This window comes from Podarcis bocagei (assembly GCF_964188305.1).
Source record: "Podarcis bocagei genome assembly, chromosome: 9".
Taxonomy (NCBI): domain Eukaryota; kingdom Metazoa; phylum Chordata; class Lepidosauria; order Squamata; family Lacertidae; genus Podarcis; species Podarcis bocagei.
The window spans coordinates 41959785-41975233 of record NC_138134.1 but is presented as its reverse complement, the minus strand read 5'-3'; positions in this window follow the sequence as shown (position 1 = coordinate 41975233).

The window sequence follows — 15449 nt, the reverse complement described above, 5'->3', positions numbered from 1 at the left end:
TGAACTGCCCATCCAAGAAAAATTAGGGAACACTAATAGCTATGTGGTTTAATCCCACTCTATGTACTTAGCACATAAAAGGATTTAAAGTATTCATCATTGCACAGGAGTGGAAGGCAAGCAGGTGGGTGCCTATCCATGTGTGTGTGTTTGTGTGTTCACAAAAAGGCATCTCCCAGCCATATAAAGCTGCTTGTTTGATTGCAGTTACTCTGGAGATGAAAAAGAAAGAGTGCACTGCTAGGACTGAGGGCGAGAAGTGGGGGACACAAACATGCAACTTGCTGCAATGCCAGTTCCCAGGAAAGTTTTGCTGAGCTATTGGATTCTCAGGTGCTACCCTAAAACCAGACAGCATGAAGACTGATTGTTATGGACTTGTGTTGGCAAGCAGACACCGCTCATTTATAAATAAGAACATGGTGGTCCCTCTGGCAGAACAAAACTAAAGGGAATGACAGGATGTTACTAAGGGAAAGTGGCTGGAAATAGCTACATTTTGTGAGGTTCTTGGAGCTGCTGTTTATATTTTGTAAGGGGCCTTTTTTTAAAAGCCAAAAGACAGGAAGGATGTACATCATATACACAGCATGGTGAAAACTCCTCCTGTCTAGAGTTAGAGGTTAAGAGACACCCAACATCTAGCTTAGGTGTGGGCCACATTTGCACCATACATTTAAAGCGCTAATTCACCACTCTAGTCATGGCTCCCTGTATTCCCCTCACACCCTATTCACCTTCCCTGAGTGGTTTAACAACCAATCTCTCTTGGAATAGTAACTCTGTGATCTCCTAACATTTCTCAGCATCCTTAGCCAACTCTGGTTCCCAGGATCCTTTGGGGGAAGTCATGACTAAAGTGGTATCATAGTGCTTTAAATGTATAGTGCAGATGGAGACCACACCTAGTCTAGATGCTGGGTGAGTTGGGCGTGGCTCCTCACCTCTAATATGGCCATGGCCTGTGTTGGAATTCACAGTGCCCTGAAGGCTGACAACATTGCACAGAGAGTGGAACAGAAAGATTCAAGTGACACCATTTTCAACTCCCCCCTCTGCAAATTGTGGTGACAAAGTGTGTCCATTGTTTACTACAGGAAATGGGCTCACATCATTGGCTATTGCAACACCAACAAAAGCAATGGTGACTTTCATTTCTATCTTTTCAAATAAATACCCTTCACATTGTGATACCTTGAATCCCCTTTCCCTTGATAAACTGGTGGCAGGAACTTGGCCAGTCCAGATTCTTCAGAGATGCCAAAGAGTCTTCAGAGATGCCAACAGACCAGCCATTTCTCAGGAGTGGGTGCTTTCGAACACTGAACTTTTTGGGATGGGGAGGGAGCATGGGAGGATGGATGCTGATGTTCTGGCCCAAATTCAGACTTATGATACCAACATACTGTGTCTACAACACTGACCTGAAACAGCATCTTGTAAAATAATTCAATAGCTTCTAAATCAGACAGATGCATATCCTGTACGTATGTAACCTACAGACACTTTTCTTTAAAAAGTGTGTTTGTGCTGGATGTTGTAGGAGCTCCAAAGTCCACTTCTAAGCCACCAGGCCTATTGCCAATCCCAATGGATTCCTCATCCATAAACAGCACTCTTGAGCTACTGGGATATTTTCTTCTTCATAAAAGTGTTCTGTAAACAGATTGCGTCCTGCAATTCAGGCCTATGTAGCCTTCAGCTACATAGCGTGAGGTAATGGCTTTTTCTACCTGCCTTGCCCCACCGTCCAGCCCTAGGAGCCTTCATAAGGGAGCTGTTTCCAGAGGAAGAACTGTGAGGAGAGGGAGACTCTGTTTGCCATCAGCAGGTGGTTGATTCCATCTTTGCTGCCGCACCTCCAGCCAGAGGTACCTTCTGAAGGGAGTTGCTGTCATGGGCATTATTTGGATGTGTATTTCAATGAGCTGAATAGAGTGAAGGTTATAAGTCATGGGGTGTGGAGAGAGTTTGTGTATGAACTTAACAGTGCTTAGTTTCTTTTTGGGTTTTTATTTTGTTAATGTTGTTAATATTGTTTTAAAGATTGCAAATGCTGCATTGATTTGTTAATCATATGATATGACTTTTGCTTTAACTGTGACGTTTAGCTTATTGTTTAGTTGCTGCTTTGTTAGCAGTGTTTAAAGACTGTAATTGTTTCACTGATTGTTAATTATTCAATATGTTTTATGTTGTATTTGTGATGTTCTATTATGTTCTATCATGTTATTGTTTGTAAGCTGCTTTGGGAGTCATTTGAATGAAAAGCAGCATAGAAATATAAAAAACCAAATCAATAGTGAGCCTCACGGCTGAGGAGGAGATATAAATCTGGATCCCACACTGGCAAATCACAGGGCCCTGGTCCCCGAGTACTGGACACACAGCAACAGTAATTTTGTACACATAGAGTTAGGCAATTTTTAAAAGCTGGATCATTGTAAACTAATTAGAATTCCTACAATTATTTTTAAAGGTAGTGTTTTTAAAGGACTTTAAAAAAATTAAACTCAGCTACCAGGCATATAGTTATTTTTTGCTACCATTTCCTAAAGAGCCACAATATTTTAAAAAGTTGTACATCAGTGCTATAGACAATTGTCCTTCATTGCTTTGAGAAGGTCTGTGGTGCTTTTAATCATCTAATATGCTCCACTGCAGGAGAACACCCTGGAAATGGAGAAATGCATATATATATATATGCCTTTCCCCATTTCCAGGGTGTATATATATATATATGTTGCTGCATGTGCTGTGTGCGTATGCATTGGGTGTCAACTGAGTTACATTTCTCCCCAAGGTGTCATGGGTACTTGTCTTACTAAATTTGATAGAACTGACAAGTGTTTTCATGTAAGAGTGGGAAAAGGGGAGGGCAATGTATAACTCCCCATCACCTTGTCAAGCTGAGTGAAGGCAAACTCCAGTGTATTCCTTCACAAGTGATGAGGTGTTCCGGAGTCATTAAAAGTCATAAAGTTAGACTGCAACTATGCGCCATGCATACGAGATGAAGTCAGCCAGGGCTGTCCTCCTTGTAACAGGTGAAGGCTCCTCTTCCGTACCCTTTCAACTCTCAGACTGAACCACGGGATCCGGCTGAGTTGGAGCACTTTCTTTGCAATGCACTTCGGAGATTTCACGAGAGCTTTGGCCTGGCTTTCTGCCACCTGTCTCATTAGGCAAGTATCTAAGGGCTTTTTCACACACACACACACACACACACACACACACACACACACACACACACATTCCCCAAATATCTGACACTGCTAGCCTACTGTCATTTATTCCTGCTGCTTCTCCCTTCATAATAACATTAAGTTTCTAACTAACAATGATAAATATCTATGGAGAAAAACTGGTTTCCTCCTGCTTGTGATGGCCTTCTCTTCTCATTTCTCCAAGGTAAGGAGCATAGTTTTATTTTTGCAGTGATGAAAGGGGCTAACAAAGGCACAGCATAACTTTCAGAGTGCTCAGGCATTAGTGGGCCATACTAATGTAGACTTATATGAAGAACAATGCAATCCTGCTCATGTCTGTTCAGAAGTAATAATAATAATATTATAATAATTTATTATTTGTACCCTACCCATCTGGCTGGGTTTCCCCAGCCATTCTGGGTGGCTTCCAACAAAGATTAAAAATACATCAAAATAAGTAAGTTCAGTGGGATTTACTCTCAGTTAAGCAGGTGTAGGGTTGCAGTCAAAATGCATCTAGAGTTTGACTTCATTGACTTCACACTGCATGCTTAAAGGCTACGCCTATTTAACTAACAGCTTCCTATCCAGTATTGCTTGGGAATTCTAGGAAACAAACAAACAAAATCAGGGCAGTTTTAAATTCAGGGCAGTTTTGAAAGGTTCATTCTGCCATCTTGTTTTAAAACAGTGTCTGGTTGCATCCAAACACAGCAAAACCTGTTCCTTGATCTCAGGAACCATCATGAAAAGTCTAGTTACAGTATCTTAAAAGGTTTCCAAATGCCAAACAAACAGGTAAACAACTTTCCTAAAATATATATTAGATTTTTGTACAATGTATTTTGGGCCCTTTCTTCACAAACTGATTTAGCAACAGCAATGGTGATGGTGATAATAGCCATGGATTCAAGAATATGCAATCCACTGATGTACTAAGGGACATAAGACGTGTGTCATGTTTCACTGCATGAGGTGAGATGGGAAGTGGAACCCTGCTCTTACATGCCATCTGCTGTGCTGCCACCGCCCCTGGCACTGCTGCCACAGCTCTTGCCATGCAACTTCCGCTGCTGGGGGAGAAGCAGCACAGGCATCAGTGCCAATTTATGATCTTGCTGAAATCTAGTGAAATCTCTTGTGCTCTGTGAGATTTCTCCAGAAATTGGTGGCAGAAGTGGCAAGGCACTCACAGGGGCACCACCTCAGGGGCTTCCACCAACTGAGATGGCTGCTTCACTCTGCTTCTTGAGTGGGCAATTGCAAGAGACTAATGACTTCTAACTTGTGGCTACCAAGTCGCATGCATTTAGAGCTAAGGTAGAGAGAAAGCAGTGCACTGCTTTAGAAATCACAAATTGTTTATCTGTCTGCCTGCTTAATTTGCATTAGTAGGGGTTTTTTAAGCCCTCTTTGTTTAGTTTTACCAATTATTAATTTTGTATCGTGTTAAGGCTGAAAGCAGCAATTCACTGAGTAGATTAAATCAACGTGGTAGTCTTTTGTGCAGCAGTTTTAACATTTGAAAGCAATAAACCACACCATTTGGCACAGTCCTCGGGGCTTTTGGTGCCAGTGTGGAGATTTCCCCTGCATTTTGGAGCAACCATGTGAATTCCAGCTGTTCTCCATCACCTCAGTCATATGGAAGTTATTTGCAGCAGGTTCCCCGTGGTGGCAGAATTGTATGGAGCCTTTAGTCCTTGGAACAAGAAGAAACCTGCTGGATCAAATAGAAGACAAATATAGTCCTGCATCCTGTTCTCAGGGGCCAAGCAGATGCCCATGGGAAGGTTGCAAGCTGGACTTGAGCGCAAACTGCATTCTGCCCCCTTCTGATTCCCAGGGTCTGGTATTCAGAAGCATACTTCTTTTGACAGTGGAGGTGTAACACAGCTACGTATATTGTGGACAGTATCCACTGATAGCTTTCTCTTCCATGAATTTGTCTCATCCTCTTTTAAAACCATCCAAGTTAGTGGTCATTATGCTATCCCAAGGGAGCAAATTATTCCGTAGTTTAACTACGTGCTATTTGAAGTACTTTCCTTTGTCTATACTGAGTCATCCGACATTCAGCTTATTGGACGACCCTGAGAAAGAGAGCATAATGAATGATGGTTATTTAATTGAATGTCTGTCTCTTGTAGCTTAGCCTGCATCATCACCATGCCTGGGTGAGTTTCCAACCTCTTGATGATATCTTAGATCACAGAAAAATATGCAACAAGCACTGACCAAAAAAACCCCCTTGGCTATGATGGATTGAAAATACTGTGTGAAAAATTGTGTGAAATGTGTGATAGACAACATTGGCACTCTTCTAGAAAAATAGCTTCATTCCCACTGTTGAGGCATATGGCACATGTGCATGGTGTCATCATGCATAAACAGGAAATTAAAATAGTAATGCCAGCACAAGTTGTGAATAAGTCAGAACACATTTAAAAGAAAGTCCCATTTATTCCAGCATGTCTTCCTCCAGCAAGTGTGATTGGGATCATGGTTCAAATCCATGAATTATGATTCAAAATTAATAGCATGTATAGTCCCACTGGCAGAGGGTTCAACATCACTGCAAGCTACTTTGCGTTTGCACAAAGTCGGTCCTTGGTCCCCATATCTAGTGTGAGGAGGGAGGTGCATGTTGTGTTTCTTGGCAGTCCTCACTCCTGAGACAGAGCTGCTTTTATTTATAGGAGGTGCAAAGCCACTGCTTCCCTTGATGCTCTGTTGAAAAATCCAGGCAGCCGTTTATTTTAAGCCACATCCAAGATAACAAAGTGACATTATCAACAGTGCCACCACAGGGCAGCTTCATTTATTTATTTATTCAATGGGCGAAAGTGTTACAGAGATGCAGTGAACCCTCTTGAAAAGCTAGCAGTGCATAAGTGGCCCAATAATAGAATTACATGCAACTATCTTCTTTGCACACTCTTGGCCCATGGAAGTGCTGTTGACAATACTTTAGTCTCACAGATCTTGACAAAACTGCACCAGTGTATATGTCTCTGCTTGCTATAGTTGGTGTTCTATCTGTTTATATAGTATCAACAGGGGACCGTAGGGCAGTTGTAGAGCACATCCATCAAGTGCAGAAGATTCCTTCAGCAGAAGGTCAGAGACCTCCAAGTCCTGGACTACTGTTGCCTGTTAGACAGACAAGTTCTGGGCCAGAAAAACCAACATCTGATTCAGTGTAAGGCAATTTCACATACTCAATTTGCACATCTAGAAAATCATTCCTTCATCAGTTCTGCTACTGCCATGTTAAAGGTAAAGGTAAAGGTACCCCTGACCATTAGGTCCAGTCGTGGACGACTCTGGGGCTGCACACTGATCTTGTTCTAGAGGCTGAGGGAGCTGGCATTTGTCCGCAGACAGCTTCCGGGTCATGTGGCCAACATGACTAAGCTGCTTCTGACGAACCAGAGCAGCGCACGAAACGCTGTTTACCTTCCCACCGGAGCGGTACCTATTTATCTACTTGCACTTGATGTGCTTTCGAACTGCTAGGTGGGGAGGAGCTGGGACCGAGCAACAGGAGCTCACCCCATCGCGGGGATTCAAACTGCCGACCTTCCGATCGGCAAGCCCTAGGCTCTGTGGTTTATACCACAGCGCCACCCACGTCCCTGCCATGCTACCAGGGCCTAAATCAAGCTTTGACTAATTACATGAGAACCCAGGTTTGTGGTTTGTCTCACTCCAAACAAACCACAAACTCATTGTTACCAGGTTTTGCTTCTATTCGTGCTTTGTGCAAAATTTTACCCTTGTACACTAGACTAATTTCTACACCCTTGTGCGAATTAATTGAAACCAAGCATTTTTTTTATCTTACTCGTAATTCTGTACTCAAAGCAAACACAAAAAGTCAGTTTGATCATTTTTAATGTTTTAATGATGCAATCGTTATGTCAGCAGCTACTGTATTGCATCAGATTGTAAAATACTGTCTGACCGCCGTAGTGTATGATGCAATCATTACATCAGCAGTTACAGTATTTCATCAGCTTTTGATTCGACCGCCGTTCGAGATGGATGTGACACCTAGGAAATGTACAAAGATTGTAACTCTGCACGAACACACAGCTAAGACATATAAAGAGATTGCTTCAGTGGCTGGTGTGAGTTTAGCAGCTGCCAGCCGTGTTGTCAAGCTGAAGCAGGAAACCGGATGGGTTTCTCCTAAACGTAAAGGAAAGTGTGGTTGTAAGAAGAAAACAACTCCTAGAGATGATGCTTTCTTGCTTTGACAAAGCAAAAAGGATCCCCACAAGACGAGTGACACATTGAATACGGATTTGAAGGAGAAAGGAATCCAAATCAGTTCCTCTACATTTTGCAGGCTCCTTATTGCGGTCAGATGAAAAGCCAAAAGACCTGTCAATAAACAGCGTTTAACCAAAAAAATGAAAGAAAAGCAGTATAAATGGGCAAAAAAGTACAAGGAATGGACAAAAGACCAGTGGAGAAAAGAATTTGTGGGCTACATGCAAAAGTTGCCTCTGTGCTGTAGACTATACAACTATGGAGAAGCCCATTCAGGCGTTGATTCAAGTATGGTACAGGGATCCAAAAATCAACATTGAATGTTCAAAACTAGTAGACTCCATGCCAAACCGTGTTCAAATGCTGCTTAAAAATAGCGGAGGTCATATCTGTTACTAATGTACCGTATTTTTTGCACCATAACACTCACTTTTTTCCTCCTAGAAAGTAAGGGGAAATGTCTGTGCGTGTTATGGAGGAAATGCCTACGGGTGGCATGCCTACGGATTTTCCTCCTCTAAAAACTATGTGCGTGTTATGGTCGGGTGCGTGTTATAGAGCGAAAAATACGGTATGTATATGTGAGTTTTGTACATGTTAGCCTTGTACAATAAACTACTAATTTCATTGTTTGTTTCAATTAATTTGCACAAGGCTGTATATGCACCTCTTTCTGTCCTCCATCCAGGCAAGCAGAGTTCAAGGACACATTCCAGCCAGGCAAAAATATTTGAGGTTTGAGGCAGGACCAGTGAGAAGTGTGGCTTGGGAACACTACTGACCAGATACAGAGGCCTGGAAGGCCATATTCAGTCCCTGAGTCTGAGGTTACCTAATCTCATTTTAAATAAATAATATTTAGACATACTGTGGTACCAATTTGGAATTTTAGGTCACTTTAAGCAGCAGTGTTGTACTGCACATTTCCAAAGCTGTCTTCTACTATTCTGTGGGACATTGCAAGAGTTCCTAGTGTTACACCTAAGAAGAGATTGTATGCTGCTCCTATAGCACCCCTAAAAAATATTACTACCCCACGAGGCAACTTCAGTGATGTATATTAGGCCACCCACATTGGTATTAATACAAATATTTGCTTCTGGTGATTCACTTAACTTCATCCAATATTTATCCCTAAGGAATGTTTTCCAGCTTAGACTATGAGCCTTTGCTGTTGATTTAGGAACCAGATTCAATTAGGAGCCCTGCTTAAAAGCAGTCAAGCAGTAGCAGCAAAGCAATAAAGTGGGAAAAGGCTGTAAAGAACGCTTCTGAGAAAAGTGTAAAAAAATACTGTAGAATCACAAGAACAGAATGTATGACATGTAGGCAAGTTGGATGTGAAAGTTTAAAAGCCACCCAAAGTCCTTTCTCTTCATGACACTTAAATTGCAAAAGCCATCTGGTCTCGAATTACATTGACCACATAAGGACAGAAGAACCACATAAGGACAGTTTATTTATTTTTGCTGCAGACTAATTGTACAACTGAGGGCTCATCCACACTTCTATTTGTGCCATGATTCTAAGCACAGGTCCATGACTGCTAGGCACGGGTCTGAAAGTGGTTTGGGGTATTTTTTTGGTCCCACCACTTTCCCCAGGAAAAACTGCTGTTTAATCCTGATCCAATTCATCACAATGGGAAAGAAAATGGTATTTTAAACGGCTATATCCATTTGTCTGTGGTGGCCCAGGATCTATATTCTACCAAGGAAAATTCATGGTTCTCATGAAAACATTTCTCCAACATTTCTCCAATGAAAAATAGGGATGTCCTACCATACCTTCCAACAGTTCTCTGATGAAAATAGAGATGTCCAAAGGAAAAGTGGGACATTCCATTTGAGAACCAGCCTCTCTTTACCTACCAAACTTTTTTTGGATAATGTACATATTCTCGTCACTCCCATCCAGGAATACCAGCAAGATTTCCTGGGCCCAGAACACTGTATGTGAGTTGACATCCAGCAGCATCAAGACAGCCTCAGGTCTCCCATCCATGGCTTACAGTGTCTGTAACTGTTGTGATTTCACCCAGTTTGAACACTAAAGAACATATGAACTGAAATAATTAAGTGGAGAGCTCATCTCTACTCTATTTCTTACTCATTTAAATAGAAGACTGCTTTCCTCCACCACCATTTTCCCATTTTCCTTTGGTAAAAGGAGCCTGAAGAAGCATCACTTCGCGAGTTGCACTCCTCAACAGTGGTGAATGGTGAATTATATCTGAAAACAAAGTTTATCATAATTGGGGCACTTGCAAAGTCTTTTGCTGCTGCTGAATGCTATATGGGCCCAAGGGGTATTGCATGTAGTACAAGAGTAGCAACTCGTAGTCATTAGCAGTGTTGGAGAGGGCTGATAGCTATCCTGTCATTAAAAGAATTATTGTAATTTTAGCTGCAGTGTGACAGTCTTTTTATTTTTTTTAAAAAAAACCTTGTCGTTGAATGATGAGCAAATCCCATCATGTTTCATTACTGTAAGGGCTGGTGTTCAAAACACTGGACCTTACTGTAGTCTGGTTCATCCTTATCACAGAAGATAGCCAATCCAGGCAACCTATCAAACCCTGCCATAGATTGTTGGATTGGTTCCTTTGTTCTTCAAGGTTTTCCTTTAATCCCTGCAACCTGAAGACTCTGTGGTTTTGTTTTCTTTTCTTTTTTTTGAACATGGTCTTTTGGAAATTTCACCTGTCTTCAGAAAGTAGCTTCCTAAAGACCTTGAGGCTATCTACCCTTTCCCTCTTTCAAGGATCTCTTCAGCCAACTAGCCCTCATGCAGGACCGACCCAAGACCTTTTGCTGCCTGAGGCAAACCAGAAAATGGCGTCTCCTGCTGTGCACTGCCATGTCTCACTCCTACAAAACAGCAACAACAGACATTTGCCTAGCTGGGAGCTGGGGAGGCCCTTTCGTAGCTCTTTGCAGAAGCCTGAGAGGTTTTGGAAGACTTCAACACTCCCCTCTAGTTTACCACAGAATCTGAACAAGGGGAACAGCATTGTACTGTACCCTCTCCTCTCCAATAATAATAAATAAAGGGCTGGTAGGTGGCTGGACTTCACAGCTCAGATAAAAAATCTTCCACTCTATTACAAACTGAGCAGTGCCTATGCCCTCAGGGAAAAAGGGGAAGCAGCCATGAGAGAGGTGGCTGATGGGTTTGCGTGCCTGTTCAGTGGGCTGCAGCTTCCTCTTTGGCGCATCGTGGGTGTTTTTAAAAACAATTTCATGTAATTCCTTAATAGATAATTTCACTTGAATGTTTTAACTTAAAACTTCCAGTGAATCTTTTAGTCTTTTTTAAAACTGCTTGGCAGGGGGTTGGACTCGATGGCCCTTGTGGTCTCTTCCAACTCTATGATTCTATGATTCTATGAAAACAAAACAAAACCTTAAAGTTAAATAACTATCAGCAGGAACAAATCTGGCATTTCCATCAAGCAAGGAAGCCAGCCAATTTTTTTTAAAAACACAGTGGCAAGAATAGATGTTGATACCTCTTTGAAGTGGGGATAGTCATTATTCTTCTTCCCCATTGTTCATCATGGTCTGGGAGGAATCCTGGAAAAAAAACCCCATACTTTTGCTTCCTCTCAGGACAATAATGCCTGAATACAACTAATGGCCTGAATCCGGAGGTCTCAATTTGAATTTCTTCAATCCTAGGTGCTCAAAAGTTCAACAAGAAAATGCTATCTACTTAAGCTCTTTCCCCCCTCTTTAAATAATTTTGAAATGATCAGCAAGTGTTGTATTCATGATTACAGAGGACAACACCAACACCGGGAATGCTTGCTATGTAACGAGACGCATTCAAAATTGCCAAGTTATCCTCAGCCTGCCAAAGTACATGGCTGTGCTAGCATGGAGATAGTCCAAGGGTAGACATCTAGGAGTAAAAGTTTAATGGCCTACATGGCAGAGGCAGGTTGCAATGAAGGGAACTTTCCCTCCCTGAGCATTGTTCTCCAGATCCTGCTCCAGAGACTTACAGCTGATATTTACATAGAAGAAGAAGAGAAGAAGAGTTTGGATTTGATATCCCGCCTTTCACTCCCTTTAAGGAGTCTCAAAGCGGCTAACATTCTCCTTTCCCTTCCTCCCCCACAACAAACACTCTGTGAGGTGAGTGGGGCTGAGAGACTTCAAAGAAGTGTGACTGGCCCAAGGCCACCCAGCAGCTGCATGTGGAGGAGCGGAGACGCGAACCCGGTTTCCCAGATTATGAGACTACCGCTCTTAACCACTACACCACACTATAAAACCAGGCATATTCATTGCAATCACACCATTGTTTTGTTTTTACTAGTTAAAAGAAAAATGGACATTTCATCCATTTTCCTTATTCTATATTAGCTTTCTCCCCCTCTCCTCCAATGTCCTACTTCTCAGTCATCTGTGTCTCCTCTGTTGTTGTTGGGAGCAAGAAGAGCACAAGGTGGCCAATTTTCCAGTTCAGGAAGGATCATAATTGGTGTCTTGTGCAACTTGTTAGACAACCAGTGCTTTGACATAACAGCTGCTTCTATGGAAGACAATTCTCTGCTTGTGTGAGTGAGATGTTTGCAGTTGTTTTCCAGGAAACCAATCAGCAGTTTTCACAGCCTGTTTTAAAGTGTTCTATATTCACATTTCTTAATACTTTTTCTTTTCTACAAAGTTCTTGTAGAATCTTATTTTCATAGCAAGTTTCCAGCTTAAGCCAGTTTCCTAAGTAGCAGAACAACTGACCCAGACCCTCCACTATACAACCCCATGGGCTGGAAATTGCCATCACAAACAAACAACAGCAACAACAACAACTTCATTTACATGCCACTTAAATCCCAAAATAGGCTTTTTGACTTCCAGGAAATGAAATCATGTTACTGATGCACTGTTGTTAAATTCAAAAGCCTTTCAAGTTGCTTCCATTCTGTTTGCTTGTACAATAATACTTTGCATCGTCTTACGCTGTATTTTAATTGTATCTATATGGTGAGCTACCCAGAGAACTTATATTATGGGACAGCTATATAGATTCAGAAAATAAAGCAAGAATTGAAATGAACAAGAATCTCAGGCCCTTCTGCAAAAAGTGACATGTGTTAAGAAAGAATGAGAGGCAACTTAATATTAAGAAAGGTGAGCTGATACAGAAATTTCTAAACCTGTTTAGGATTTTATGTAGGGTAAAAGAAGACCTGGATAATTATATATTAGTAGTGACCTACTGTTATTTTCAGTTCACCTATATTGTGGCTATTTGAAACAACCTACATGTGATGTTAAATGTTTTGTGTTATGCTAAATGCTGAAAGCTATACTTGCCCTTGCATACCTGTTTTACTTTTTAAATTTAGCTCTAAAATTGCACCACCCAAAGGTGTCAATGGCAGCTTCCCTCTCATGCCTAACAGCCACATCCAGTTGAGAATTGTGGCTAGTGATGGACTTTTGTTGCAATACAATCAAATTGCAGCCTATTCATCCTACTGTAGAATAAAATGGCCTTTGTGAAGGATCTTCTGGTTTAATTTTCAAAACAGTGGGGCATATTAGACACACGCTTTCTTGGAATATTATACAACAAATATTGTACAGCAGAGCTGCTGTTGGAATATTTTTCAATACTGAAAGTTAATGATGGATTTCCTCCCCCTATTATTGGTACAGTATAATTAGTAACTGGAGTCAGAGAGAAGAAAAGGGATTTAATGTCAAGAATGCTGGTGCCAACTGATTTATAATAGTCCAGAGCCTGGCATGTTGCATTAGTTTCTACTTTTAATGATGCCCAGCAAAGTTTGTAGAACTATTGAGTAGATTCTTATAAGCACCCGAAACAGGCTCCCCCCCCAACCCTTCCCCACCCTCAAAGAACAATTGAAATTGTTGCAACATGAGAAAAGCCATAACGGATTTAAATGATGTCTCGAGGCAATTGTACCATACAACTTTAAAAGAGGAATTGGCTAATTTGCCTATTAGTTCCAATGAAGAATGTCCTTTATGAGTACCTGTCTCTGTACGTCTTGTTCTTTCTCAAGCCCTTGCTGGCAAATTTGATTGGGTGTCTATGCCCACAGACTTTAAATTAAAGGACTTCTGGATCTGCCTCTGCAGCTGTCGCAGCGGTTCTTTTCATTGCCAATGGAAACTGCTGAATTCTTCGAAGGAGCACAGAGAGCAGCCCCAGAGTGACCACACACATTTCTTGACCAAAAATGGTCACTGCAGGAATGTTCTTCGTTCATTGATTGTTTTCACTCTGTGTACGTTGCAACAGGCATTCTGATAGGAACACCATATGCAGGGTAAGTGGGATGCAACATAATAAAATGCTGAGGTCCGATATGCATATAGAGGTTCCCACCATGTCAATGGCACAGACATTCAGATCACTGTCAGCCTTGCAGATCTGCAATAGAAGTGGGGTAGTTTCCTCAGCTTTAGGACATTTCCTTCTGGCCAAGCTTCCAGGGTTTAGATGCCAGTGGTGGGTGGGGCCAGGAACAAAAGTGGGTGGAGCAATGAATGTCAAGTTTACCTTCATACAGTAGGCTAGTTTCAACACACACACGCCTCTGCATGCTCCATCCAGGGAAGTAAGATGCAACCTTGCCAGGTGACATATACTTGGAGTCGATTGTGGATTTCATGCTCTTTATTCAGCTCATAGTAGTGAGGAATGAAAGTTCCCCCAAAATATCTGCTTTATATACATTATTTACACAATGGGCAGCATGTGATTGGCTACCTGGGTGGATGGAGCAGCCAAGTAATTTCGTTGTCCCCGAGAGGGGGCAATGACAATAAAGATATTATTATTATTATTATTATTATTATTATTATTATTATTATTATTATTATTATTAATTCCGGGATTCTCCTGTAGGCCAATCAGGTTGCGGATTCACTTCCACCTGGAGCTGGATTGGGTGGTTCCTGCGGACCAGTCATACTGCTGCATTGTTCTAGGACCAATCAGACTGCAGCATTTTAGATCCTATTCAACTCAGTACATAACACCAGGCAAAAGTACCCAAGGTCATTGTGATGCAGGGCCAATATGGGGTCTGGCTGGGAAGGAGGTGTGACCAGGGGAAGGTCCCAAGGGCCAAATTGAGAGGCTTAGAAGGTCACCTTTGGCCCCTAATCCTGAGGTTCCCCACACTTGGTCTATGAATCAATGCATGTTGAAGCACACCACATGTCTGGAATGTGGAGGGCAACACCATGATCACATTCAGTTGATCATATTGGCTTGAAAAGCCAAGATATGAACAGGTCTTTTGACCATACATGCAACTTTTCTTCTCTTCTCCATTCACACGACCAAACCAAACCAAGAAATATCCCATTCAGTCCAGTTTCCTGTTTTGTCCAAACCAGGAAACTATTATTAATGACTCCAGAACAAGCCAGAATATGAAGCCATGGTTTTGTACACATTTCATGGCTGGGAACTGCATTGCAAAATTCAGAGATGTGCAAATTTAAAAGGATGGCTGTGTTTCGGTTTGTGTATTGTTTCAGAAAGTGCAAATTAAGTAGGTTTGCTTTTTAATATGAGCTGAATCAGATTTCTGCCCCATTCCTATGAGGCAGTGTAAGACTAATCTGCCACTTAATTTTTATTTATTTTTTAAAACACTCCACACAAACCCTTTGACAAGACTTAGTCTGTGATATTTATTGTTCTTTTTCTGCAGCAGCATCCTTCCCTGACTGTTTGGAATAATACGAAAAGTTGAGTGATTCCTGCCCTAACACTTACAGGCACCAACAACTTAATTATTTAACAATTCCTGGATTGCTAATATTTCCAGCATGCGGACAGACATGGCTGCAAGTTCCAACCTGGGGAGTCGTATTACTGAGAACAGATTATTAAATAATGAAATACAAGCTCTGAAGAGCCTCCGAGATGTTTACCTTTAGGAATAAGACCAGCATTAAGAGATTT